Source organism: Culex pipiens, chromosome 3, assembly GCF_016801865.2.
Source record: "Culex pipiens pallens isolate TS chromosome 3, TS_CPP_V2, whole genome shotgun sequence".
Lineage (NCBI taxonomy): Eukaryota > Metazoa > Arthropoda > Insecta > Diptera > Culicidae > Culex > Culex pipiens.
The window spans coordinates 116,141,296-116,168,819 of NC_068939.1; positions in this window are offsets into that span (position 1 = coordinate 116,141,296).

Here is a 27,524-nt window from a genome sequence, read left to right on the forward strand (position 1 = left end):
GAATCACACCTCTCTGAGGCGTGTGTATTGCCGTGCAAGGTGGACTTGGGGGATAAGGCAGAGCAAACCAAGGCACGCATCAAGTGTGCCAACTGTGGAGGTAACCATCTACCGTGGATGCAGCGCACGGAAAAACTTCCTCGAGGAGCAGGAAAAAAGGAAGAAGAAAGCAACAGCGTCCTGTCCTCCTCAGCGAAGAACGAGTGCAGCCGTTCCTGCAGCTAGACAGCGTACGGTTCCAGCGGAAAACTCAGCGTTCCCTCCTGGATGGGGTCGAGCGTTCGCCAGCGTGGTCGCTGCCGGTAGCGGCAGTGCAAGAGCAAGAAGTCACCCGCCGGAGTTCTTTGCTCTCGCGGGGGAGATGATGACACGGTTCCGGACCTGCCGTAACAAGGCGGAGCAATTCCTGGCCATTTGCGAGCTAGCACATCTATAATTGATTAAATTTTGCTGTGATCTAGTTGTAAGCTTTCTCTATTCCTATCCCCTATTATTAGCAAATGTGTAAGTTTTTTGAAAACTTTTTTTTACTCTTGTTTATGCAATAATTAACAGTAACAATTGCTCTAAACCGAATTATGACGTAACACACAGCAGAAATGAACACAAAAACAAAATTGAAAATTTGTTTGATACTACTTTTTCTTGCCGATTTTGAAGGAGATCGGGACATATACTTTGGCCAGTTCTATAGTGACATATTTTTTTAAATTTACTTGGGCCATTATTAGTTAATCAGGAATAATTTGTTTATATATGTTTGTTATACTATTATCGCCGGAAAAAAAGTTTTTCGGCAAAATTTTCAAAGTTTTTTCGTTGCATTTTTTTATCAAGTGTTTTAAAACATTTTTTTTTTAAAAGGTAACATTATAATTGACCATTCTGGATGATAGTATGGAGCAATTCCAGCCCAAAACAGGAATTTTTTAGGCACTTTTTTCTCGACTTCAATGAAACTTTGAAGACATGTTATCCTATGCTTATATAAGCCATTTTTATGTATATGGAGCCAGTTCCACACGATAATGACATTTGAGAAGGGCGTAAGTGTTTTAAATATTTTTGTAATTCGGAATATAAATATTTCTGTATCTCGAAGCCGTTGCATCGTATCAAAAAGTGGTCAAAGACAAACTTGTAGGAAATTTGACGGGCTTTTCGATAAAAATACACTGAAAGAAAAAAACACTCAATTTTTATGAGATTTTTTGATTTTTAAGTTTAAAAGTCAAATTTGAGGGGGAGCCCACGATTTTTTTTCGTTCAAAATTTGTGTGAAGATAGCCTAAGATGTTACAAAAAGACTCACGAAAAATGCAGGATGGAGCATCTCACCTAAAAAAATACAAAAATCATTTACTGAAACTGTTTTTTTGAAAAGTGCTCTAAACGTCAAAATTATCAAAAACCGAATACGGGAATCGATTCTCCAGACAATTTTTCATAAAAGTCTCCATATTGACCATTACCCTAAGCCCAATCCTTGTGAAGTTACAGCGGTTTTAAAAATAAAAATGTTGAAATAATAGGCTTTTTGATGGTTTTTGGTCCAATTTCCCATAAGTTTGTCTTTGACCACATTTCGATTGGTTGTATGAGCTTACAGATATAAGCTAATTACATTGCTCATAACTGAAAACATCATATTTTTTCAGTGTAGTATAGTAACCTGGATAGTAAATTAGCTTGTATTTGTAAGCCCATACATCTAATTGAAATGTGGTCAAAGACAAACTTATGGGAAATTGGACGAGCTTTCCGGTAAAAATATTTACGAGACTGAAAAATTAAGTCTGTCATATAGAAATTGCCAAAAACCATCAAAAAACCTATTTTTTCAACATTTTTATTTTTAAAACCGCTGTAACTTCACAAGGATTGGACTAAGGACAATAGTCAATATGGAGACTTTTATGTAAAATTGTCTGGAAAATCGATTCCCGTATTTGGTTTTTGAAAGTTTTGACGTTTAGAGCACTTTTTAAAAAAACAGTTTCAGTAAATGATTTTTGTATTTTTTTAGGTGATATGCTCCATCCTGCATTTTTCGTGAGTCTCTTTGTAACATCTTAGGCTATCTTCACAAAAAATTTGAACGAAAAAAAATCGTGGGCTCTCCCTCAAATTTGACTTTTAAACTCAAAAATCAGAAAATCTCATAAAAGTAGCGTGTTATTTTCATTCAGTGTATTTTTTCGGAAAGCCCGCCAAATTTCCTACAAGTTTGTCTTTGACCACTTTTTGATACGATGCAACGGCTTCGAGATACAGAAATATTTATATTCCGAATTACAAAAAATATTTAAAACACTTACGCCCTTCTCAAATGTCATTATCGTGTGGAACTGGTTCCATATACATAAAAATGGCTTATATAAGCGTAGGATAACATGTCTTCAAAGTTTCATTGAAATCGGAGAGGGTCGGGTACAACCGATTCCCTATTTGGCATGGAATTGCTCTATGAATAAACCCTTATATGGGTCATTCCAGGTCAACTGAGTACACTTTTGGACTCGACCTTCACCGATTTGGACCAAACTTGGAGGGAACGTTTATCTTTCGATAGTTAACAGAAATCCCAAGTTTGGTGCTGATTGGACCATCCCTCTATTTTTGGCACCGCCCTCTTTTTTGGCGATTTTCTAAAAAAAAAATTTCTTTTAATCATAACTTTGCAACTATTTGAGCAAAAGACTTTCTACAGGTTGCATTTTATAGAAAATTGTCCAAGGAATTCGATAAAAATAAAATTTTAACCCTTAAATGCCCACTAATATTATATTTTATTGTTTTATGTATAAAAATTCAGTTTTGACCAATTGCTTATATTTTTATTTGTTTTATTTTATCACCATCGTGTTTCCCGGACAATTTTACATAATAATCAATGTAGACTTCAAACTAAAATGAACTATTGACGAGATACAGCGATTTTACTGAAAAAAGTTTGATTTTGCGCAGCACTCGGAAGTTCATGGTGTACTTTTCAACAAAAAGGAATGAATCTCGCATAATTCGGTTTTTATATGTGAGAAACTTATTTCGGATTTGAATTCATAGGACAGAGTGCAGTGCAAAATCAAACTTTTTTCAGTAAAATCGCTGTATCTCGCCAATAGTTCATTTTAGTTTGAAGTCTATATTGATTATTATGTAAAATTGTCCGGGGAACACGATGGCGATAAAATAAAAAAAAATAAAAATATAATCAATTGGTCAAACTGAATTTTTATACTTAAAACGTTAAAATATAATATTAGTGGACATTTAAGGGTTAAAATTTTATTTTTATCGAATTCCTTGGACAATTTTTTATAAAATGCAACCTGTAGAAAGTCTTTTGCTCAAATAGTTGCAAAGTTATGATTAAAAGAAAAAACTGTTTTTTAGAAAATCGCCAAAAAAGAGGGCGGTGCCAAAAATAGAGGGATGGTCCAATCAGTACCAAACTTGGGATTTCTGTTAAATATCGAAAGATAAACGTTACCTCCAAGTTTGGTCCAAATCGGTGAAGGTCGAGTCCAAAAGTGTACTCAGTTGACCTGGAATGACCCATATCCAAAAATCTTAACTCCTTTTCTTTATTAAATGGCTCTTTTGCTTTTCTTACAAAAAAAAGGTTTAACTCTCTACAACAAGAAGAACTCTTAAAATTAACGAAAATTTTAGGGTTGAAAGTGTAACTTGTTTTATGTGATACCATATTCTTTTTTTAAGTCACCTTTTTTTAAAACGATTCTCGATTTACGCAACTTTTTTTTAAGTCATTATTTAAAATGAAAATGTTCATGACTTAAATTGAGAATATGACTTAAATTAAGGATTTTTGCGATTTCGTAATTTGATAGAGAATTTTCAAAATGTATTAGTTGTATTTTGTTTAGTTATATGTTATTAAAACATTTAAGCATGGTTTTGGAACCCTTGGGATGTTCTAGTCCATCCGAAACTTCTGGAAATTTTGTGCAACACGCTTTTCAAAGGAACAAGTTGAAACATCAAAATTTTAACAACGGATCTGTGGGTCTACCGCCTTAACGAGCAAGTGGTCGACGGTTTTTGACTCCGGGACATACCCGCATAGCTTCAGAGAATATGGTAGACTACTTTGATGATGTGTTGGGATGTTCTAGGACATCCAAGGATTCCCTCGAGTTAAGATCTGTGGGTCTACCGACGTAAAAAGCAAGAGGTCGACGGTTTTTGACCTTGGGATATATCCGCAGAGCTTCGGCGAGTATGGTAGACATCAGCAAAGTAGTCACTGAAGCTATGTGGATATGTTCCTGGTTCAAAAACCTTCGACCTCTGGCTTGCTACGGCGGTAGACCCACAGATCTTAACTCCAGAGAGTCCCTGGATGTCCCAGAACATCCAAACACATCAGTGAAGTAGTCTACCATACTCACAGAAGCTATGCGGTTATAACCCGGATTTTATCTCTAGGGAGTGCTTGGATGACCCAGGACATCCCAAAAGATCTGCAAAGTAGTCTACCCTACTCATTGAAGCTATGTGGGTATGTCCCGAGGTTAAAATGCGTTGACCTCTTGCTTGTTACGGTGATAGACCCACAGATCTTCAATCCAGGGAGTCCTTGGATGTCCCAGAACATTCCAATAAGTTGTTACAACAATGTACTGTAGCCAACCACACCTACTGAAGCAGTCTGGGTAGGATCCGATGTCAAAATTTTGAAGTTATGACTTGGTTCTTTGTTAAGCTTGTTGCACAAAATTTCCGGAGGTTTCGGATGGACTAAAAAATCCCAGGTGTTTCAAAACCATGCTTAAATGTTTTAAAGACATAACTAAACGAAATACAATCGCTACATTTTGAAAATTCTTCGACAAATAACGAAATCTCAAACGTCAATAAAAGAGTCGGTCTCGATGCAGAAAAAGTGGAAAACGTGATCTAAAATAGCGACGCCATCCCCCTATTATGTTACTGAAAAATTAACTGTACCATTCTTTTTTTGTCAGATTTATTAATCATTTTTTAAGAATTAAGTTTACCTCTTGGTCATATAATATCGGTTTTTTTTGTTTCAGATGAAAACGTTCGCAAAAAAAAAATGAATGCCAAAGTTTCACCAGCAATAAAACCTCTCATTTTTCTGTGACACCAGAGTGCAAGCTCATGAATGATGGAAATGTGCAGTCCACTGCCACACACACACAAACACACACTAGTCCACGGACATAACAGAAGCAGCAGTGCCACATTTCCATTCCATCTTTTTCCCAGGGGCATACTAATTATGTAAATTACACGATCCCGCTGTCAATTAGCATGTTACCGATACCTTCCCTTCGTCCACCTCAACCATCCACGTGGACCGTGTCCACCCCGTTCGTCTCTTTGGCACTCACGTGGTGAAATATTTGATGGGAAAACACATTTGCGACATGTTTGCATTAGCAGTGATTAAAGGGCCGAACCGTGGCGGGCGGTCGAATGATTTCTGTGTCAATGTGTAAACTTTGGTGTTCTTTTTTTTGTAGCTGTAGCTGTGAGTTGGCTTGTTTCTGGTGTTACATACACACAAATAGCATTCCAGGGAAAACACCGAACATGCCATTAAACACGGCGACGTGGGTGGTAAACAAATTTACATTGGACGATAAACAATTTGATAGAGTTAGAGAAGAATAAGTATTTTTACGGAAGGTTGTTTAACTGAGTCTAATTAACTGAGTGTAATTGGTCCTAGTTTTACACTCACGAATCATTTCTAAATCAACCCTCTGCATGACATTTTTATTTATTTTGTTTGTAAGGCTTATCATTCCAGGAACTTCCATATGTCTAAAGCTGGTTGGTTAAATCTAAAGGGAATTATTGGCAATTTAGTAAAAAAATAGCACAATTTTCAAACTCAAATGAAAAAAGTGTTCCATCCAGATATCAACTTGATTCGAATTGAAGCATGTAGGGAACATCTGGGACTACCATCTGACACTGATATCGCTTTGGATAAGGCAGTTTAACACAGAAAATAGACACGTTTCTTTTGAGTATTTTTTTTTTGTTTAGTTTGATCCAATTAAGCCATTTAAAAAAATTAAATTCAAAACAATCTTCAATTCACATTTATTGAAGATCAAGTTCGTTTCCAAGGATACCAGGAAAAAGCAGCTTCTCAATTCTGTTTAAAGGTGTCAGTGTGATTTTTAAAAGTTTACTTGGATAGTTCAAAATTGACAATCAATTTTTCTTTCAAAATTTGTTACAAAACAATGTTGTTTGGGGTCCTTTTTGACTCCAAACTTTAAAAAATCGCCAAAAATCCAGGTATTTTTCTATACTTTGACCACAAATATTAATGTCGGGGCCAGGTGACTTACCGGTCCCGGAAATCCGGAACATCCGAAAAGTTCATGTTTTACTGTTTTTTACGTGTGTGCCATTACACTTACGATATTTGAAATTAATCCATCAAACTTACTAAAAACACAAAAAAACGAAGAACAGAACCCTTCTGGGGTGTTTCTGGCCAGTTCCGGGTAACCTGGAACCGGTTCCCGAGTACCCGATGAACGGCAAACTTGACTTTTTTGGTGAAACCCCATCATGTTGCACATCAAACTTCATGAAATTGAAGATATGTCAATCTACAATCATGCCGTCGTTCGCTGGCCCATTCTGGGCACTCTGGAACGGGTTACTAGTGGACCCTTGGAGACACTTCCGGAATATGAGATAAACCATAACATCCGACATATCAAACTTCATGAAACTGAAGATATGTCAATCTACAATCATGCCGTTGTCCGCTGACCCATCCTGGCCAATATAGAACCGTTTACTGGGTGCCCCTTGGGAACACTTCAACTTATGGACAAAGTATACAAAAATACCTGTCGAATGCAACCCGGAACATCCTGGTTGGTTGAAACTTGCCGGAGATACAGGTCGTCAAAGTTGGGGTTTCAAAAGGTATTTTTTCAGTTGTAGCAGATTCTCGGTGGCCACAGTGACCAAAATCGGTTTTTCAGGTCGGTTTGGGAAAGGGGACCTCCTAAACTAGTGATCTTTTCCCTTCTGGAATCGATTGCTTAGTAAAGGGAAGGTAGTGTATCATCACAAACTGGACCTTATCACGACACCTTAGGGAGTGTTAACATTAAGTTGAGAATGAAATTGCCACTGAATCCGCTTTGTAAATGCCGGCCCCGATACTCTTCATGGGTGTTCCCCTCAGGAACAGGGAAAGATTTACTTAAGCTTTCATTTAAGGCCAAGAGAACCGAATTTGGTCAAAAACTGGATTTTTGTCGATTTTTTTTTTTAAGTTTGAGGTCGCAAGGACCCCAATACCTTATGTGTGATTTTTTTTAATACCAAGGGCAGGTTGATAATAGGGACGTGGCGTTACATCGTGCTGCCACCTGGTTTTTTTAAGCGCAAGAGTGTAAAAGTGCTGAGTCATCGACTAAAAATAGACGGCGTCCTATCTCGCCCAGCAAAATAAAGTCGATAAAGTAGTCGGTTTCGATGAGAAAAAGTGGAAAACGTGGTCTAAAAATAGCGACGCCATCCCCCTATGTGCAATCAGGAAAAACATGCTCAATGGTTTAAAAAAAATATTTTTAGTTTTTTAATAATTTACAAACTAAACATTTTATAATTTAAACACAAACGTCCCGCCCGTGTGGATCAATCGGACCGCGCACTGGACTCACAATCCAGAGGTCGACGGTTCGAATCCCGCGGCCGGCGCTCTAAAATTCTTTGTGTAAATATGGGTATTCGGCGCCGTCGCTCCGTGCCATACTTTCATACACTTAGGAGCCCAGGGCGGCGAAGTCCTTGTAGATAAAAAGGAAGACACTAGTGGTTGGTACTAGCAATGGTGGCCGACAGCTATAAAGTCAACTTCGTTCAGGCTTTATATATAATTTATATAAATTCAATAAGTTTGAATGAATACGAAACATTTTGCTTAAAATTTCTTCAAAATGTTGAAAGGGGGAGCAAGTTACCCCTAACATTTTGAAAATGCCGGTTTTAAATATTTGTTTAAAACGCTTGGTATGACTCGAAGAGTTCATCTGATTCACGGTGTATTTTTTCGAGACCTCAAAGATAAAAAATTCGGTATGTCTGATATTTGGCACCGTGAAAGAAGGGCTCTTTTCCGACATTTTGCGGGGTATACCGAAATAATTCGTCGGGGGGTCTAGTGCAACTTTTTTTTTTTGAAGATTATTTTCCGATTTTATGGGATATTTGTCCAAAAAAGTCAAAGAAAATCGGTGCATTCATGTTGAAATCACTCAAATTTCTTATGAATATGCCTTGAGGACTCTAACCAACTACCTTTGACCAATATTTGACCTCCAATAAAAAAAATCGAACCAAATATTGGTCAAAATTCAAAGTCAAATATTGGTCACAGGAAGTTGGTTAGAGTTCCCAGGCATATTCATAAGAAATTTGAGTGATATCAACATGAATGCACCGATTTTCTGTGACTTTTTTGAACAAATATCCCATAAAATCGAAAAATAATCTTCAAAAAAAAAGTTGCTCTAGACCCCGCGACGAAATATTTCAGTATAACCCGCAAAATGTCGGGAAAGAGCCCTTCTTTATCGGTGCAAAATATCAGACATACCGAATTTGTAATCATTAGCTTGTTCTAAAAAACACACCGTGGATTAAATAACCTTATCAGCCAAACGTAGTGGAAAGTTTAAGCATTCAATTTATGCAAAAAGTTCATAATTTTGTTAGAAATTAAAAGAGTTATGTGCAATACAAAAAAAATGGGATCAAGTGTCCCCACTCTCCCCAACAGTGTTGCCAGATTTGAAAATTTTGCGCTTGAAGTTTTAAAATCCATTTTTATTTTTTTGGACGAACACTTAAGGGACCATCCATAAACCACGTGGACACTTTTAGGGGGGGAGGAGGGGGGGTGTCAGTGTGTGCAGGGATGTTAATCAAAAAATTGTCACTCGAGTATCTCCTGGCTGGCTGAACGGATTTCGACCGTCTTGATCTAATTCGATCACTAACACTAGTCACTTGTCGTCCCTATCTGTAAATCATGATATTTAGTTAAGTACCTCAAAAATTATGCTGAAATAACGATTTAGACTAGGGGTGACCAAAGTATGGCCCGCGAGGTGATTTTTTGTGGCCCGCGGACCCATTTTGAATAATCATATACAATGGCCCGTTGACCATTCGTAAAGTGAGTTATAGTTTTTCAAAACGAATGTTAATTTAAAAAATTGCATGACATTTTTTTGCTTATTCATATTTTGTTCACCATTTACACAAATATTTTGTTCAAAAATCTTTCAAATTAATGTGAGTGAAACATGTAAATATCGCCAACATTTTCATCAAACATTTTTGGAAATGTTTATGAAACGATCAAATTTTACTTAGATAGAAAACTGAAAACAATATGAGTATTTAATATTATTTTACTAGAATCATTTTGAGCTTGTTTGAATTTATTAGAAAAATAATTTGAATTTTGTTCAATTTTCGATTAGGCTGGTACAAATTTTATCGTCTGCCTGTGTGGATCAATCGGACCGCGCACTGGACTCACAATCCAGAGGTCGCCGGTTCGAATCCCGAGGCAGACGCAAAAATTCTAAGTGTTAATATAGGTATTCGGTGCTCTCTCCCCGTGCCATACCTTCACACTTAGGAGACCCGGGAGGCGGAGTCTCGTCGCAAAAAGAACGATACACGCCTGTGGATCCGTTGACGAAACCGCAAGGTTTAAGAGGGCCACATTATAAGGTGTTACGTCGATTCCGTTTTCCGGTACAAATTTTATTAATAGTTTTTGTCTCTCCGTTGCTCCGAAAATCAGAGGGCAAAAATATGTTTTAAAAAAAGATCAAAATTTCAATGGAAGTTGAACTGCAATCAGCCTGCGTTAGAATCATTTTTAACATTTTTGGGTTGATTTAAAAAATCTTTTGAATTTTCGAAAATTTTCGATGTTTAAAACAAATCGTAAAGATTTTGGTTTTCGTCAAATCTTACATTTTTTTGAAAACTAATGATTGCAAAACAACTGAACAAAACACACTTTTTCCATGGAAATGTTGAAACTACGGCTTGTTATTTTAATATTTATATTTTTATTTTTGCCCCCCTCCCCCCCCCCCCCCCAGCTGAGGGACAAAAGCCAGAGCTGAGGGACAAAAAAAAGTTTTTTTTTCAGCGAATTTACAATAAAAAAAAAATATGATTAAGAATCAACTCAACTGGAAAAATTGTAAATTTTCCAATATTTTTTATTGAAATTTTTAAAAATATTTACTCCCACTCGACCATGACATTCAACTAACTACCATTTTTCAAATTCCTAAAACAATAAAATCTACAAAACCAATGGAAAACTGTAATTTTCTATTTTCTTTTACGATCAAATAACGAAAATTTTAAAAAAAATATCCTAATTAATTAAATTTTACAGAGCTTGGTGTAATAGATGTATTTTTATATATTAACTAAAAATAACTTAATTTATCTTTAAAAAAATCTTTTTTTTTTTCATTATGGCCCGCAGGCTCTTATGAGACTCAAATTTGGCCCGACATCTGAAAACTTTGAGAACCCCTGATTTAGACTACAGTCCGTCTTGTTATATATTTTTAGAAAGGTACAGTGAATAAAACAATTTTGTAAATCCTAAATACAACCTAAAATACTATATGAATGTGAGAAAGCACCAACCACCTTAAGGTGGATTAATTAACGTTTTTACATTAAATTCAATTAAAACCTCGAGGTTAATTGAATATTTCTTGAGGTATCACATTTTTAAGTTAGAAAGTTCTGTATTGCCATCCATCCATTTTCTTCAATATATTCCGTTAGAGCACAGTAGACCTTTTCATTTGATGAAATTATTTTCAAAATTTCGTAACGTAAATTAATGTAAATTGGCCAAGTGAGACAAACAAAAATCTGGCCTTGGTTCAATTCTAGGTTGGATTTTTTCGAGGACGAGATTTGTCAGATCACGACTTTCATTCGAATGTGGAAGTAAACATCAGTCCCGGTCTAAACCTTTAGGGGTTAGGACGTTTGGTCACTCCAGTTGTAGGAAATGTCTCCCTGTTACAAAAGAGTTAGCAGATAGGGTCTACTTTGGTAGAGTCGCTGGTCAGTACACGGAGAAAAAGGAGTTCCCAAAATCGTGAACAAGCGTGTTCAAATCCCATGGTACGATTTTGAAAAACGTACCATGGCATTTGAACACTTTGTTCGTGGTTCCCATTTTCATGAACGCTTGTTCACGATTTTGGGAACTCTTTTTTCTCCGTGTAGTTGAACTCGACTAATATTTTTAAAGCAAGCAAATTTAGAAATGAAAAAAATACAGGTGAAAATATTCCTCGAAAATTAAAATCGGTGAAACACCGGCACCGTGCTCGCAAGCGCAATAAACTCCCAATTTCAGCCCCAATCATCGCAACGGGAAGTGACCCCTATGCTGCGAGTCCCAGGTCCATGGATGTCCGGTGCACACTCATATGCAAATCAAGCTGCCAGCTGCGGGGGTGGGTCCAATAAAGCGCGAAACTGGCACCAGCTGGCAACGTTTCTGCGCCAAACTTTCCGTCCCCCCCGTCCCCCTCACGAGCGCAAATTTATGTTTAATTTTAAATCAATTTAATTCAATTAAACTTTCGCACATACTCGGATGACGCGAGGGCACACACTCATACTGGACGTCGGAGCCGGTCCGGCGTGCACTATGATCGATGCGGGCCCGCGGGGGCTCGATTGCAGCCAGGGCTGGCAACGCTGGACAGTGGGTGACGTGGAGTTCAACTTCCACCGTAGTAGAAGGTTTTTTTTTTTCGAGCAGTGTTGGGAAATTCTAAAAAATAAATAAATCAAATGCCACGAAAACCCAAAATTTCCATGTATTTTTTTAGATTTGAGAGATCTGAAAATTTCTAAAAATTTAAAAGGACTAATTGTTCTTCAACTAAATTCTGAAATGCTTTCGATTCACTGCCTCTGTCCAACGGAAGGACCATCATCAAAAACGCTAAAAACGAGTCCCTTCTCTGCGCATCGCGAATGATAAATGTGTTCATGATGATCCGCCATAGATTTCATACATATTTGGCGGCCATCGATGCAGCAGCTGTGCAGTTGGCGAATGGTTTGATGCATAGAAAGAAATTTCATTAGCAAATCGAAACGCATTCAGTTCACATGTATGAGCACCACGTTCGGAAAAAAAATCCAATAAAATATGCGTTGATTGATAGTCTATTTGCTTTTTTTTACGGCGAACTCTGCTTTTTTTTGTGTGCTCCAAATGAGTTTTTCAAATTGAAATTGATATATTCGTGATGGTGATGGGTCAGTTTTCCAGGCAATAAAATGATTTAATTTATATTTTTTTTGGACGAGACAAGACGAGACAAGACGAGATAAGACGAGACAAGACGAGACAAGACGAGACAAGACGAGACAAGACGAGACAAGACGAGACAAGACGAGACAAGACGAGACAAGACGAGACAAGACGAGACAAGACGAGACAAGACGAGACAAGACGAGACAAGACGAGACAAGACGAGACAAGACGAGACAAGACGAGACAAGAAAAGACAAGACGAGACAAGACGAGACAAGACGAGACAAGACGAGACAAGACGAGACAAGACGAGACAAGACGAGACAAGACGAGACAAGACGAGACAAGACGAGCAAGACGAGACAAGGCGAGAGTTCTATGAAATTTCCTGCTGGAACTTGCAATATCTGCAAGAGATTGCATCAATTAGTTTCAAATTGCTTAAAATCCATGTCGTAATTCAAGTGACACTGGCTGCCCAAGCTGGTTCACCAGACACCCGACCTCAACCATCAAAGTGGAACGATCCTGAGAAAAAATCCAAAAAATCTTCATCGCCGACACAAAAAAGTTCAAAAGCATTCCGTCCAGAAGGCACTCGAGGCAGCTCCCTTGTTGTTCTCTTCATTGCCAGGAGCAGCTTCCGGGCAAGCAGACTAGCAGACAGGCCTGCCAGACATCCCAGAGCAGGGCGTTGTGTGTGTGGTTTTAAATTAACTTTCATCAAGAATGTGCCAGAAGTGTCAGAGCCCTATTAGCGCGAATATGCCACCGTTCGCTGGATGTCTTGAGGTGGACCCGCAGGCGATATAAAAAGTACGGAAACTTGAAAGCTTCTTCAAAACTAAATAGCCAAGGATTTGCTGGGAATGCGGGGGAAATGGAGCGGAACGTTGTCCGGAAGGACAAGCGAAACACAAATCCAAATCATAACGCACAAATCCTTATTTAACTAGAGTGATTTGTTGGGTGGGGTTAGTTTGGACGTTTTAATATACTTTTAAATTTTATTCTATATTCATGTTTACCCTACTTCTTATTTGAGATCTCTCTCTTTCTCCTTACTGTTTACTGCTTACAGCTCACTGATTATTACCGCTTACCGCATACTACACCCAAACGGCAGTTGCATGATTGTGATGCATGGCGGCATGAAAGTATATCAGAATCTGCATGAAATCTGTCCTCATGCATTTTTTGCGATATAGGGGTATGACATTTTTGCCCGTTACCGACAATTATCGACATTACCGACGGCTGATTGATAAATATTGCAAAAAAAAAATATCTACAGAACGAGGATTGAAACATCAACTTCTTGGTTGTTGATCCGACACGCTACCACCGCGCCATGGACGCTTGATGTATTGAGAGGGAATGAGCACCAACATATTCTTCTCTTTGAAGTTTTGCGCCAGCATTATATGTGTTGGTGAGAACTGCAGGTCGCTGACATGTTTACACACGGGCAAAAATGAAATACGGGCTTGCTGCAAAAAATGTTATAAAATGTAACATTTTTTGCAGCAAATCCACTGTTGCAGATTTTAATATATATTTTTCATTTGGGTGTAGGGGAAATATACCTTTTCTCTGCCTATTTTCATTATCGGCCTATCAGCACTTCGATCATGAATTACAGCTTTCCTAAAGTGTTTTTGACTGTTCCAAAGTAATAAATAGCTCAAACAAAAGTGAGCAAGCAACTCTCCATTGTTGATACATCTGAAAATGTTGATTTAATAGCGGAAAACGGCAAAAGTGATGAGTATTGGTTGAACGGCTTAGACTGATCAAAATGGGTATATTTCCCCTACCTACTGTTTACTACTCAATGCTTGCTGCTTACTGCTTACTGCCGACTGCGTACTGTTTTCTGGTTACTGCCTCTTAATAATGCTCACTTTTACTGCTTACTTTTAATTGCTTACTTTTTACTTTTTATTTAAAACCTCTTTCTTCTTACTTGTCAAACTGAAGTTTTGGAAAATCCAGAAAACCGTCTACTGACTGCTTAATTTTTACTGCTGAGCAGTTCTCTCAGATTTCGGTCATTCGATTTTTTTTTGTATTTTTTAATCAGGCTGAAACTTTTTTGGTGCCTTCGGTATGCCCAAAAAAGCCATTTTGCATTATTAGTTTGTCCATATAATGTTCCATACAAATTTGGCAGCTTTCCATACAAAAATGATGCATGAAAATTCAAAAATCTGCCTAACAATCAATATTACTCCCTTTTGAAATGTTAGCCTTGATTTAAAAATTTTGAAAATATTATATTCGAAAAGATCGGAAAATTTCACAAATGTTTCATATTTTTACATTGAAAATCGGACCATTAATTTCTGAGATATCGACATACGAAAATGGTGGATTTTTTGGGTGAGACTTAGAAAACATCAATTTTCTTGTTTTTAAACCTTTGCATGGCAATATCTCAGCAACTAAGGGTCGTATCAACAAAGTTCAAACAAGCAAAATATAGAGAATTTTCTCAGCTTTTCAAAAATATATTTTTCAAAAGTGGGCAAACATGTGCACGAATTTTAAAAAATGAAAAACTGTGACTATTTTCAAAAAAGTTACCTAAAAATGGCTATGACTTGAAAACGGTGCAGTTTATCAAAATTTCACTAAAGTACTTTTTGATTGCAAATTTGATTTAACACCGAAAAATGAAGTTGAAAATTTGTTGCGACCAATATTTCAATTTTTTGAAAAAAATCAGTATTTATTAAAAAAAATCTTAACTCGGTCAAAGATTTTTTGCACAACCTGAAAATTTCTGAAAAGTTGGCATTTTATGTCCCCTAAAACATATAAAAAAATAAAAAAAAAATAAAAATAGTGTTTTTTTTGCAAATCAAGTTTTAGTGACAAAAAGTTTAATAAAATTCACCAAAATTTGTTTTACCGCGTATAATTTTTTTTCAGTGTGGTCCTTATCCATACCTACAACTTTGCCGAAGACACCAAATCGATCAAAACATTCCTTCAAAAGATACAGATTTTTGAATTTTCAAACATCATTTTTGTATGGACAGCTGCCAAATTTGTATGGGAAATTATATGGACAAACTAATGATGCAAAATGGCTTCTTTGGGCATACCGAAGGCACCAAAAAAGTTTCAGTCGGATTAAAAAATACAAAAATTAAAATTGAAGAAAAACGACCGATTTCGTAGAGAATTGCTCTGCTTACTTCTTATTTCATAATTTTTTTTTCTTACTTATTAAACTCAAATTTCGAAAAAAAACAAACGTTACTCAATCCACCTTTAGGTGGTTGGTGCCTTCCTCGCATATTTTTATCAAAATATCTGAGATCCTGCCTCAAAGTACTTATAACTTTAGATAGGGTTGTCAGATCTTCAATCTTTTGCTTGTTGGAAAGGTCTTTTGATTACCTGTCCAATGATGGGTCGCATGATAGATCCGGACAACTTTTTCATCCAAATATTTGAGATCCGACCTCAAAAAAGTGTATAAACAACACTTAAGTGCTCATAGCTTTTGATGGGGTTGTCAGATCTTCATTCTTTTGAACAAAAAACCACCCTTTTTACAATATTTCAAGCTCTAGCCAAATCGTTTTTTGAGCATAACTTTTGAAGTACTTTTCTAATCTTCATAATATTAACTAGGGTCTTGTGGGACGGTTCGAATGAGACCAAAACGGTTCAAATCGGTTCAGCCGGGGATAGTCGTGTGCATATTTTTCGGTGCACGGTCTCTCATCCGACACACGCACAGACATTTGTTCAGAATTTGATTCTGAGTCGATATGTATACGTGAAGGTGGGTTTACGAGGTCAAATAAAGAAGTTTATTTTTCGAGTGATTTTATACCCTTTCCTCATTGAGGTGAGGAAGCAAAAAAAAATCGAAAATTAATCTGTCGATTGCTTCCTGCTCACTGCTCCCTGATTATTGCTTGGTGCTTAATGCTTAATACTTACTGCTTACTGTTTACTGCATACTGTCAACTGCTTATTTATTACTTTTTATTAAAAATCACTTTCTTCTTACTTATCATTTTAATTTTTTCGAAAATTCCGAAGAAAAAATCTGCTACATGCTTCATTCTTACTGCTAACTGTTTACTGCTTACTGCTGACTGCTTACTGCTTATTTATTATTTTAAACATCTATAAACTTACTTATTTTATTTAAATTTTGAAAAATTCCCAAAAAAAAATCTGCTGATTACTTTCTGCTTACTGCCTACTGCTTAATGTTTATTTAAAACATCTTTCTTCTTACTCATTATTTTCAAATTTTGGAATATTCCGAAAAAAATCTGCTGATTACTTACTGCTTACTGCTTAAAGCTTACTGGTTATTTCAAACATTATTTCGAACTTATTCTATTGAAATTTTGAAAAATTCCGATAATAATCTGCTGAATGCTTAATTTGTACTGCTTACAGTTTACGGCCTGTTGCTTTCTGCTTACTGAATACTGCTTACTTCTTATTTTATACATCTTTCTTCTGACTCAAATTTTGAAAAAAAAACGAAATTTAATCTGTTGATTACTTACTGTTTTTTGTTTACTGCTTACTGCTCACCGCATACCGCTTACTACTTACTGCTTACTGATTACTGCTCAATGATTACTGGCTTCTGCTTATCGCTGACTGCTTACTGCCTACTGCTAACTGCTTGCTGCCTCCTATTTACTTTTTATTGCTTACTACTTTCAGCTTATTTCTTATTTTCAACATCTTTCTTCTTACTTATTATATTCAAATTTGGAAAAATTCCGAAAATAATACTGCTTATTGCTTTCTACTGTATTTTTACTGCTTACTACCATTTACTACTCACTGTCTACTGGTTACTGGTTATTTTCACCAAAATCATTAGGATTCTGAATAGAATTTACAAACTTTAAAAAAATGATAAAAAATGATCGTTTACGTGATACTGGAGGCTTTGTACTATAAGCTTTTCCACTAATTTATGATTCACAGGCCTTTTGCCAAATTTTATTTGTGTATTCGAAAACGCTCATAACTTTCCTTTAAATTTAATTTGCTTGCCCAAAGCACCGTCCATCCACGACACCTTACAACTGTTCTTGAAGCCATCGCTCACTCCAAAACCCGGAAACTACCCTGAGTGACATCGGGAAGTGGAAGTGCGCTTTGAACCAGCACCACCATCACCAGATCCCAAAAGGAAAATGTGCGGAAACAATGAGTGGTGAAGAGTGAGAGCACTTTACGCAGCGGAACTCCTTTGCAGCTGGACCGTCGTCCTTTGCTGTGGTCCTTCTGTAACGACACACACACACACACCCATCTTGTGGCAGCTGCAGAGTTAAAGAAGGGGATAAGGAAGTCAGCTTCCGGGATTTTTATTCTTTCATCTTGGGGCACTTACCCTCCCTGGCTTGGCATGGCTTGCGGTTGTCGGAGCTTTGTTGACGCTGGGAGCGGCCAGCGGCCATTAATCAACGGGTACATCCTCTCGTACACTGTCGCTTTGGATGGCAGCATGGTGGTCGGAAGGTGGTGGTTTACCCTTGGATCCACTTAATTCTTGCGTAGCTTCTTCTCGTCTGCTTGGTTTTGTGTGGGGCACTTGCCCAGGCTGGCTGACACGCGTCTTGTCTCTTGGCGTTTTGTCCATGACTCGGAGAAGAGAAGCAGCGAAAAATGTCGTATTGTTGTACTACAATGAACCGTTTTACGACGCGCGCGTGAGCTGGCTGGGTTCTGTACGAACTTGTAGTGTTGTTGTTGCCGGTATCAAGGAATGAATTATTTGATGCTGCAGACAGCGGTGTGCCAGGGGATTTCGACATCTGCGGGGGTAACAAGTCTGTGAGCTCTTTTTATATTGTTAATTTGTCTAGTATATGTCTATCATGAGGAAAATATAAAATAAAACAAATGTTATTCAACAATTTTTTTGGGAATTTGATGAAAACATTTTTTTTGATTATGTTTTATCGTAAACCGGAGTGACAATGATAGAGGAGCAATTCCAGCTGAAATCAGGATTTTTTCTGGTACTTTTGTACCCGACACTCTCCGATTTCAATGAAACTTTTCAGACATGTTATCCTAGGCCTATAAAAGCCTTTATTGTAGTTAGTTAGTTAGTTATTTAAATATTTTTGTAATTTATAATTTCAAATTTACTGTATCTCTAAGCCGTTGCATCGTATCAAAAAGTGGTCAAAGACAAACTTAAAAGATATTGGACGGGCTTTTTGAAAAAAATACACTTCAATGAGATTGTTGAATTTTTAAGTTTAAAAGTCAAATTTCAAGGTGATGTCACGATTTTTTTTCGTTCAAAATTTTTGTGGAAAAAGCCTAAAAAGCTGTCTGAGGCAAACTTATTGGAAATTGGACGAGCTTTCCAGTAAAAATATTTTTGAGACTCAAAAATCAAGTCTATCATATAGAAATTGCCAAAAACCACCAAAAAAACTATTTTCTCAACATTTTTAGTTATTAGAACCGATTCTCACTATCGGATTATGAAAATTTTGACGTTTAGACCACTTTTCAAAAAACAGTGTTAGTAAATGTTTTTGTATTTTCTTAGGAGAGACATACCATCTTGCATTTTCATCAGTCTTTTTGTAACATCTTAGGCTATTTTCTCAAAAATTTTGAACGAAAAAAATCGTGACATTACCTTGAAATTTATCTTTTAAACTTAAAAATTGAAAAATCTCATAGATGTGGCGAGTATTTTTCTTTCAGTGTATTTTTTTCAGAAAGCCTTTTCAATTTCCTACAAGTTTGTCTGTGACCAATTTTTGATACAGTTATTTTTAAATTACAAAATACAAAAATATTTAAATAACTTACGCCCTTCTCAAATGTCATTTTCGAGTACAATTGGCTCCATATACACAAAAAAGGCTTATATAGGCCTAGGATAACATGTCTAAAAAAATTCATTATAATCGGAGAGGGTCGGATACAAAAGAACCAGAAAAATTCCTGATTTGAGCTGCAATTGCTCAGAGATAACTTATTTTTGACAAAACTAAAAATACAAATCAAATTCATAAGGAATGGTATGGAGCCAAACTGAGCTTGGTAAAGCAATTTATTATGAACCTCAAGAAGTAGTTTTCAACAAATTTTGAATGGTTATAAAATATTGCAAAAGGTTTACAGAAGGCTTCCTGACTGGCAAACAATCATTGATAACATTAATTTTGTGCTGGTAATTCAGGTAATATTTGGTCATTAACAGTAATTCAAGTTATTCAAATATTTTTCTAGGATATCTCGAATCTGAACATGCTTCAATTTTTGGGATTTTTTGGAGCCAGTAATGGAAAAAAAAAATAATGCCAATGAGTGTAATAGACTCTAACAGAACAGACCTTATTTGGCTTTTAACAATACAGAGCTATTGGGCACTCTTCAGAGCCATCGACATAGGTTTTAAGCTAATGATTTATTTTGGCCAAATCTTGAGCTATTATCTTACACAAATGGAAATTTTCACTTAAATTACATATTTTAACAAAATTTAAAAACTTTTTCTATTGGGCATATTTAAGAAACACTCCTAATGATGCTACTATGTTTAAAAAAAATTGAAGGCATTTAGATAAGGTAAAATTGCAGTTTAATTACGGATTAACAAATTACTCAATTATTTTTCATATTTTAATAGATTTTTGAAAAGTCTTTGAAAACCGGAATTGGTTTGCCTGAAACTGTGTGGAAGCTTTGCCTATACAAGTTTTCATAGAATTTTTACAGCAAAATACATTCAAGAAAATGTATTTTGAGCAGGAATTTTCTCATTTTTTTTAAATTTTATCATTTAAACTGAAATACCAAAAAATTGCAAGATCATTTTTTTGTGATTTTCTGTAAGGGTCGATAAATTCAAACGGCCTACTCTTTAAAAAAAGTTCAAACGGCCATTTGAACCCTAGAAAAAAACTTTCGAAAGACTACGATCAAATTTAGAGGTAACTTAAAGAAACCGTAAAAAAATAGCCATCAAACCACCTACCAAGAACTTTTCCCTAATTAGCGAAACTTACTAAAAACTGTTTTAAACTTAAAAATGAATTTCGTCAATCGATTCAACGTGTAATTTTGCTCAAAATAAATTCTAGATAAACCTTCTACGATTTATGGTTCCAGAGATTTTGCAGTTTAAAATTAAAGGCTTTTGCGAAAAATGCGAAGTTTTGCACAGTGGAAAAAAGGTCCTACAAAATTACCGAAACATGTTTTCTCGCCACCCATGGAGTGAGATACACCAAAACGTCGATTTTCTCCCTGGAATCATATCCCGACGGAAAATCCTACTGGGTTGTGGGTCACCGTAAGATCCGAAATTCTCACCACGACGCTGTCGTGCTATCTTGTTGTTTGTCGCTTTTTGACGTTCCGAGAAAAATTCGTTTCAATGTTTGATCTGAATAACAAAAAATTGTGCACACGTTTTGTTTCGTTGACCATTCTGTGCATTGCACAGTGGTCCAGATCGCAAAATTAAGTTGAAAACGGATTTTCCGAAAAATGGTGAAGTTTTGGAGCTTTGATGTCTTAAGAAGAGTTGTTGAAAATGGAAAGGGGCAACTATTGGTTTGGTTCAAAATTAGGGTGGTTCACGATTAGGGTGATTTGGAAAATCTAACTTTTCAGGAATATTTTTGGGATTTTTTTTGTCTTCTAAAAAGTTGATCGGCTTGCCAATCCAAGCAACTTTGTCCAAGATACCAACATTTTATCTCGTAATCTACGCCTTTTACGACCATGTTAAATTATCATTTAAACCCAAAATATGACCAAAAAAAGATTTTTTGACAATTTGGATCAATTCTGAGGACAGATTCAGCGGGCAAAATTACATGGATAAACATATATTTGGAAAAATTGCGAATTTCCTTAGGTTGGTCCCATATGGTTTTCCCTTGAAAACTAGACTTTTTCAAATGAAGATATCTCAAGTTTAAAGAACCCAAGTAACATTTTTTGCCAGGAGTTCTACAAGAGCTCTTCAAGATAGCTACAGCATAGCAGTTTGGACCGCGGTAGGATAAAACTCTCTTCAAGTACTCTTCCAGACTCCTGAAGAAGTTTTGAAGAGAATTTTATCCTACCGCGGTCCAAACTGCTATGCTGTAGCTATCTTGAAGAGCTCTTGTAGAACTCTTGGAAAATATTGTTACTTGGGAAAATACCCCTGAGATTTTTTCAGCGTTTGTGGTGCTTTCAAATGCATCCTGGTGCTTAAAATTTGGCTTGCGCTTTATCAAGGTATTCAAGTTTTAAATTTGCATCTTTTTTACCTTAAAATGGCTGTAACTTTTGACCCTTAAGTCCAAATTGACCTGTCAAAAAATAAAAATGTTTCTTTTTTAGAGATCTAAAATTGCCCCGAATATCACTTTTCTCTAAAACTTAACCCTGAATTGCCACGTTCAAAAAACTGATTTTTGAAGCTTTGCTCAGATGCTTTCTATAAAATTAGTCGTAGAAGGCGTAGATTACGAGATGAAATGTTGGTGTCTTCCACAAAGTTGCTTGGATTGGCAAGCCGATCAACTTTTTAGAAGACAAAAAAAATCCCAAAAATATTCCTGAAAAGTTTGATTTTCAAAATCACTCTAATCGTTAATCACCCTAATTTTAAACCAAACCAAAAGTTGCTCCTTTCCATTTGCATCAACTCTTTTCGAGACACCAAAGCTTCACCATTTTCGGAAAATCCGTTTTCCACTTCAATTTGCGATCTGGACCACTGTGCATTGTCCGGAAGTTTGGTTGAACTTGGTTGCCAGAGTCCGAGTTATAATTAAAAATGTTTACGCTAGTCCAGCTTGTACGAGCGTCAAACGAGTTTTGACCAAAAATCCCTTTGGCCAGTTGTCGCACTAACATCAATTTTCAGGCTGTGTCAAGATTGAAACTTTTTTCATATGAAGAGCGAAGTTGTTTCGGTTTTTATTAAATATCTCAGGATTGAAAATCAAAATTTGAGCTGACTGAAAAAAAAACATTTTGAGTGCTGATATGTTTGAGGTGACAACAACAATATTCAATGACCTGAGACACGTCTCTGCCCTCCTACCAACCGCGTTGACCTTGGAAATAATAAATGACAGGCAGCATCTCAATTACCGCTATTCATACGACGACTGGACGGATTCTCGCCCAGATATTCTGCCTCCCTCGAGGCCCCTCAGAAAACCTTGGCTAAGATCGTGCCGAGTTCCGAGAGTGCGTTGGTTGGTTCGTAGGCTGTTGTTGACATTTTTCGGACCCCTCTCGGCTCCGCTCGTCCCTTGTTGTCCTTGGTCGTTCGTTCCGGTTGTCAACTGTGTGTGTGTGTGTGTTTGCATTTATTACGCAGTAAATCCCCGACGAGTAATAATTTAGCCTTGTCTTAGTGTGGCCATTAGGATGACATGTCAGATACAAGTCAACTCGTGGCCTGGGCCTGGCCCTGCGGTATCTCTGACATTTGGTTCATCCGGTGTGAGGAATATTGCATGAGATACCGAAATGTTAGTTATAGTATGTAAATTTGTTGTGGGTGAGGGTATACCGGTTCTTTGAATAGAAGTAATATGTCATAAGACAAAATGATGTTGAACCATCACGATACTCCACTGAATGATTTTTGGGAAAACATCTTGGTGGAGACGCATGGTTTCTCAAATTAAATGCTTTTTTCTCGGCATAAATATTTCGGTTAACCTTTCAATTTCACTTTCTGACATAACGATCGTGCTCTGTTCCTGCTCAGTCTTTTTTGGGAATTCATGATCGAATTGCAAAAATACCTGTTCCTTATACTAACCATTATTCAAGATGAGCAGAACAAATTTTTTAAAAGGCTTTTCATCTGCTATCAAAACAAAACAAAAACGACCAAAGGCACTTGAAACGTTGTTCATAAACAATCCCCTTCCTCTCCTCGTAAATCGTCAATTCGTGCACAAAATTGACCACTCTGCCGGAACGCAGCACCGGTTCCGCGGTGGCCACTTGAAAGCGTTTTAATAAGATCACGTGTCGCCACAACTCTAAAACCTGTCCCGGGAAAGACCGGATCAAATTTTCCCTAATATTGAAAATTCCTCAAATCGTTTTCCGTTACCCACCTCAGAGTGGCCAGTTCACGGTTCTAAAGAAGGGAGCCATTTTTTTTTTTCATTCTTGGGCTGGAGGAAAAGGGAGAAAAGCTTTCAAATTTATTGCATCCAAGCATGATCGTAATAACTTTGGCGTTATTTTCTGCTAAGAAAAAGAGGGTGGGGGGGGGCTGAAAACAGAACGACTATTTTGGCGCTAAAACAGTGGATGGAATTTGGCGCAAAAGAATGTCTTTTGAGAGGGGGAGGTGGAGGTCTGTTAGCCCGGTATCAAAATATAATGGAAGATCTTGAAAAAGGAATTTGACAGAGAAGAAAAAAACATTTTGCATTTTTAGATTCATATTATAAATTTATAAGATTTTGGAGCAAATGAAAAAAAGATTGATTTTTAGTGTGCATTCTGCACATGCACCTATTGAACAGCGTAACCGCATGACCTAGTCATGACAGCATTTCGATAAAAGCTTTGAAGAATAATCCTTCGACACCACGTAGAGGAAAGAGACCATCCACGGTGTGGTACCTCTTCCACAAACGGTTTTTTTCAGATCATCGCAGCTTTTTCATTCCTCAAATATCCCTTCCCGATCCCTTCCTTTGTGGTGCTGTGTCATGTGGTACAAAATCATTTTTGTCCCCACTTTCACGTTCGATTAAATCGTGATCCGTGGCAGGGAAGCGTGCCCCAAGGGATGATCCGGAGATAATCCTGTGCTGAATAAAACCTTTTAAATTGGCTTTTCCGAGGAAATTGTTAAAATGTAGTCAATATTACACTTTTTGAAATTGCATGATTTCAAATAGTTGTCAGGGTTAGTGTTTTTGTAAGGTAATAGAATCTAACTATGGGTAATCTTGGAAGAAGTCTATTGAATGTTTGAAGAAACGAAAGCCTGTCGTATTGACTCATGTACAAAAATGTAACAATTTATTGAATTGTGAAAAAATTCGAAAAAATACCCGATAGTGTTTTTTCGCCATTTCGCGGAAGCCGCGTATTCCGTGAAATTTGCCATGGGCCGTGAAATTTATTAAATGCCGTGAAGTGCCGCGAAATTCGATATTTTTTTTGTAAAATTGCTTCCCAGTGTATTCAACTTTGGATTTAATTGTATGTTATACTGTGTGCTCTCTTGTGCTTGTGCTAGGAACACAGAGGCATCGAAATATTAAACTCATATCTGTTTAAGGGTGCACAGCAACGAAGGAAATTGTTGTCTTCTTATTCCAAAATTGTCAAACTTACGGACACAATCCTGCAACAAAGAGATTGTAAAAATGGACAAAAATTACTTTTTCGCTCGTAGGCTGCCATTAACACCAAAACTAACATTTCTTCAGATTTTTGTCGACGTTTTATAGGGAATTAATTGGCCTACAATGTACTTTCATTAGGTTTGACCAAAATTAAGAATATACCCAGAATCCAGAGATATCACATTGTTCCCCACTCCTTTCAGCCCATGGGTGACAATGAGACACTTTGATTTTTCTTCAATAAGCTTTTCAAAATCTTTTGAAATCTTTCAAAACATGAATTCTAGATTAAATTTTTAAAACAACCTATCCCTCATGGGTTTCCTATGCAGATAGGGCCTTTTGAAAATTTAATCGAGAATTGAAAGTGATTTATGGCTAATTTGTTGAGTTTCAACTCCATTTAACAAAAAATATACAAAAATATATATGGATTTAACAAAATTTAAATACTTTTTAGTATAACTTTTGCTAATTAAAATTTAAAGTTGGTAAAATTGCTTTAAAATAATATAGGCATGTTAGCTGCACCGGAACAATACAATAACATGACGTTTTACTAGAAAAATATTGATTTTCTTTGAGTGTCTCATTGCTCCCCAGCTGTCTCATTGTTCCTGCCAAGTGCGTCTACAATGAGACAGTTCAATAACTCGGGCTGTAGACGAAATATCGATCTCATATTTTGGTCAATGTTAGAACACATTAAAAGAAAGAAAATATAGAGCTCATTAAATCATGCTGATGAAAAAAATACAAAAATCGTTGAATGTTAAAAACCAAAAGTGTCTCACTGATGTCTGTAACAAAAATCTGGATGCAAAAGCTCTAGTTGACTTAAAAGGAAATTTGAGATATCACTTATAAGTTCTACTAACATTTTCTTTTGATTTTTAAATTTAAAATATCTTTGAAAATTTTGAAAATCTTATTTGAATCGGATCAAAGATAATATTTTTCAGTATATAACAAATAACTTCTTTATTATTATTTTATCAATTTATTCAATTTTAATATTTATTAGACTTTTGCCAAAGTTAAGAGGAAACAATAAAACCATCTTTATTTTGTGAAAAACCTTCGTTTTAATGTCTTAAGCCTAGTTTCGCTTATTTTTGAAGCATTTTTGAAACATTTCAAACATAATTGAATGAAAATTAAATAAAGAATAACCATTTTGAATTAATATCGGCTTATTAAATATCCATTATCAGGATTCTTAAGATTGAGCAAACCTCCCTGATGTTTCGAGGAAAGAAAAAGTTAATGTTAAAAAAATTAATCTTTATTTAATCTTTAATTAAAATGCAACACGACAATTTAAATGATCATGTCACAAGAGTTAAAAAAACAAAACTTAACTACTGTTTTAAAGACGAATTTTGAAATTGCCTGATGAGCAACTAATGGGCAAAAATCTTGAAGATCAATTGTTTTGGCTTCGTTTCATCTTTATCCAAAAACAACAATATTAAATTTATTTACAACTTCTTTTTTGAATAATTGTGCTATTTCCTAAATATTTACCCTGCAAAGCTACAAAAAAAAAACACAAATTTTTGAACTGAAATGTGAAACTAATGGCTTGATCAGTTGTCAAGGAGGGCTAACTCATTCCATTTTTTCAGGGCAGAGACCATTTATTAAAAGGTAGTCGTAGACCTGAGCTACTGACTACTCATCATCTCAGGGTCGGCATTTCTACTAAGCGATTCAAGAGAGACTCGGAAAGGAAATAAAAATAAAAGGAAATAAAATAAAAATAAATCTTCCCTCGTTGTCGGAATCGGCGGACCTGGCTTCCACCAATCCGGTGGCGCCGAGAGGGAAAATCTCGTTGACGGTTATGGCGCCCTGTGCCAGAGATTCGGGTTGGTCCTTGACGTTTTAAATGTAGCCAACGGCACCGCCGCACTTACAGGGCTAGATTGACCACAGTACGGCACCGAGTTCCGGGATACGGGACAGGTATCTTCCGCGGCACTTCCACCGGAAGGCCAAGACGTGCCCAGTAATAAACGGTACTGGCACTCCGGAACCTTGACTGCACCGCACGAACGCCTGATATTAAAAGAGACCGGTTCTTGTCGTCGGCGGCTGAGGTAATCAATACCTTCTCATTTTGGGTGGGAAAATCCACCATTTTCTTTCCCTCCCACTTTTCGTGCAGTCCTGACCTAGCGCTGTCAGGATCTGCGTGTTTGTAGCGGTACGGATAAACCTTCACTGCTTGTGTCGTGTAGTGTTGGATGAACGGGAAATAAATTGAAAAGTGAAGGTTCGTTCAAGAACTGTGATCAACGGTTACAAATGTGCTGCACTTACTGAAAAAATACCCTTATTGTTTATTTCAGATTTGAATAGTAGATGGAATTTCCCTACGATTTTTTCATCGATTTTTTTAAAAGTTAATTAAGGCCGTTGCAAATCGGTAATTCTCCCCCAATTCACACGAATCCGAGGTCCGTTTTTGATATCTCGTGACGGAGAGGTGGTACGACCCTTTCAATTTTTGAACATTCGCATTCGCATTCGCATTCGCATGGAGATGGTGATCTTAGCGGGTTGCAGACTGGATTTCTTCATGTATATGTGATGATTGTCCAGCCCAGGTTGCTTAGAAAATGATTAAAGGGAATTAAAACCAATTCTACCCGAACAAGGCAGGCAGCACCATGAAAGCCATCCATTGCCGGCCGCTCCCATCTCCACCATTCACCGGGAGAGGAAAAAGGATTCGGAGCACGGGAAATGTTGATGCTTGACTTACTTAGAAAAAGGTAGCGAAACCGCAG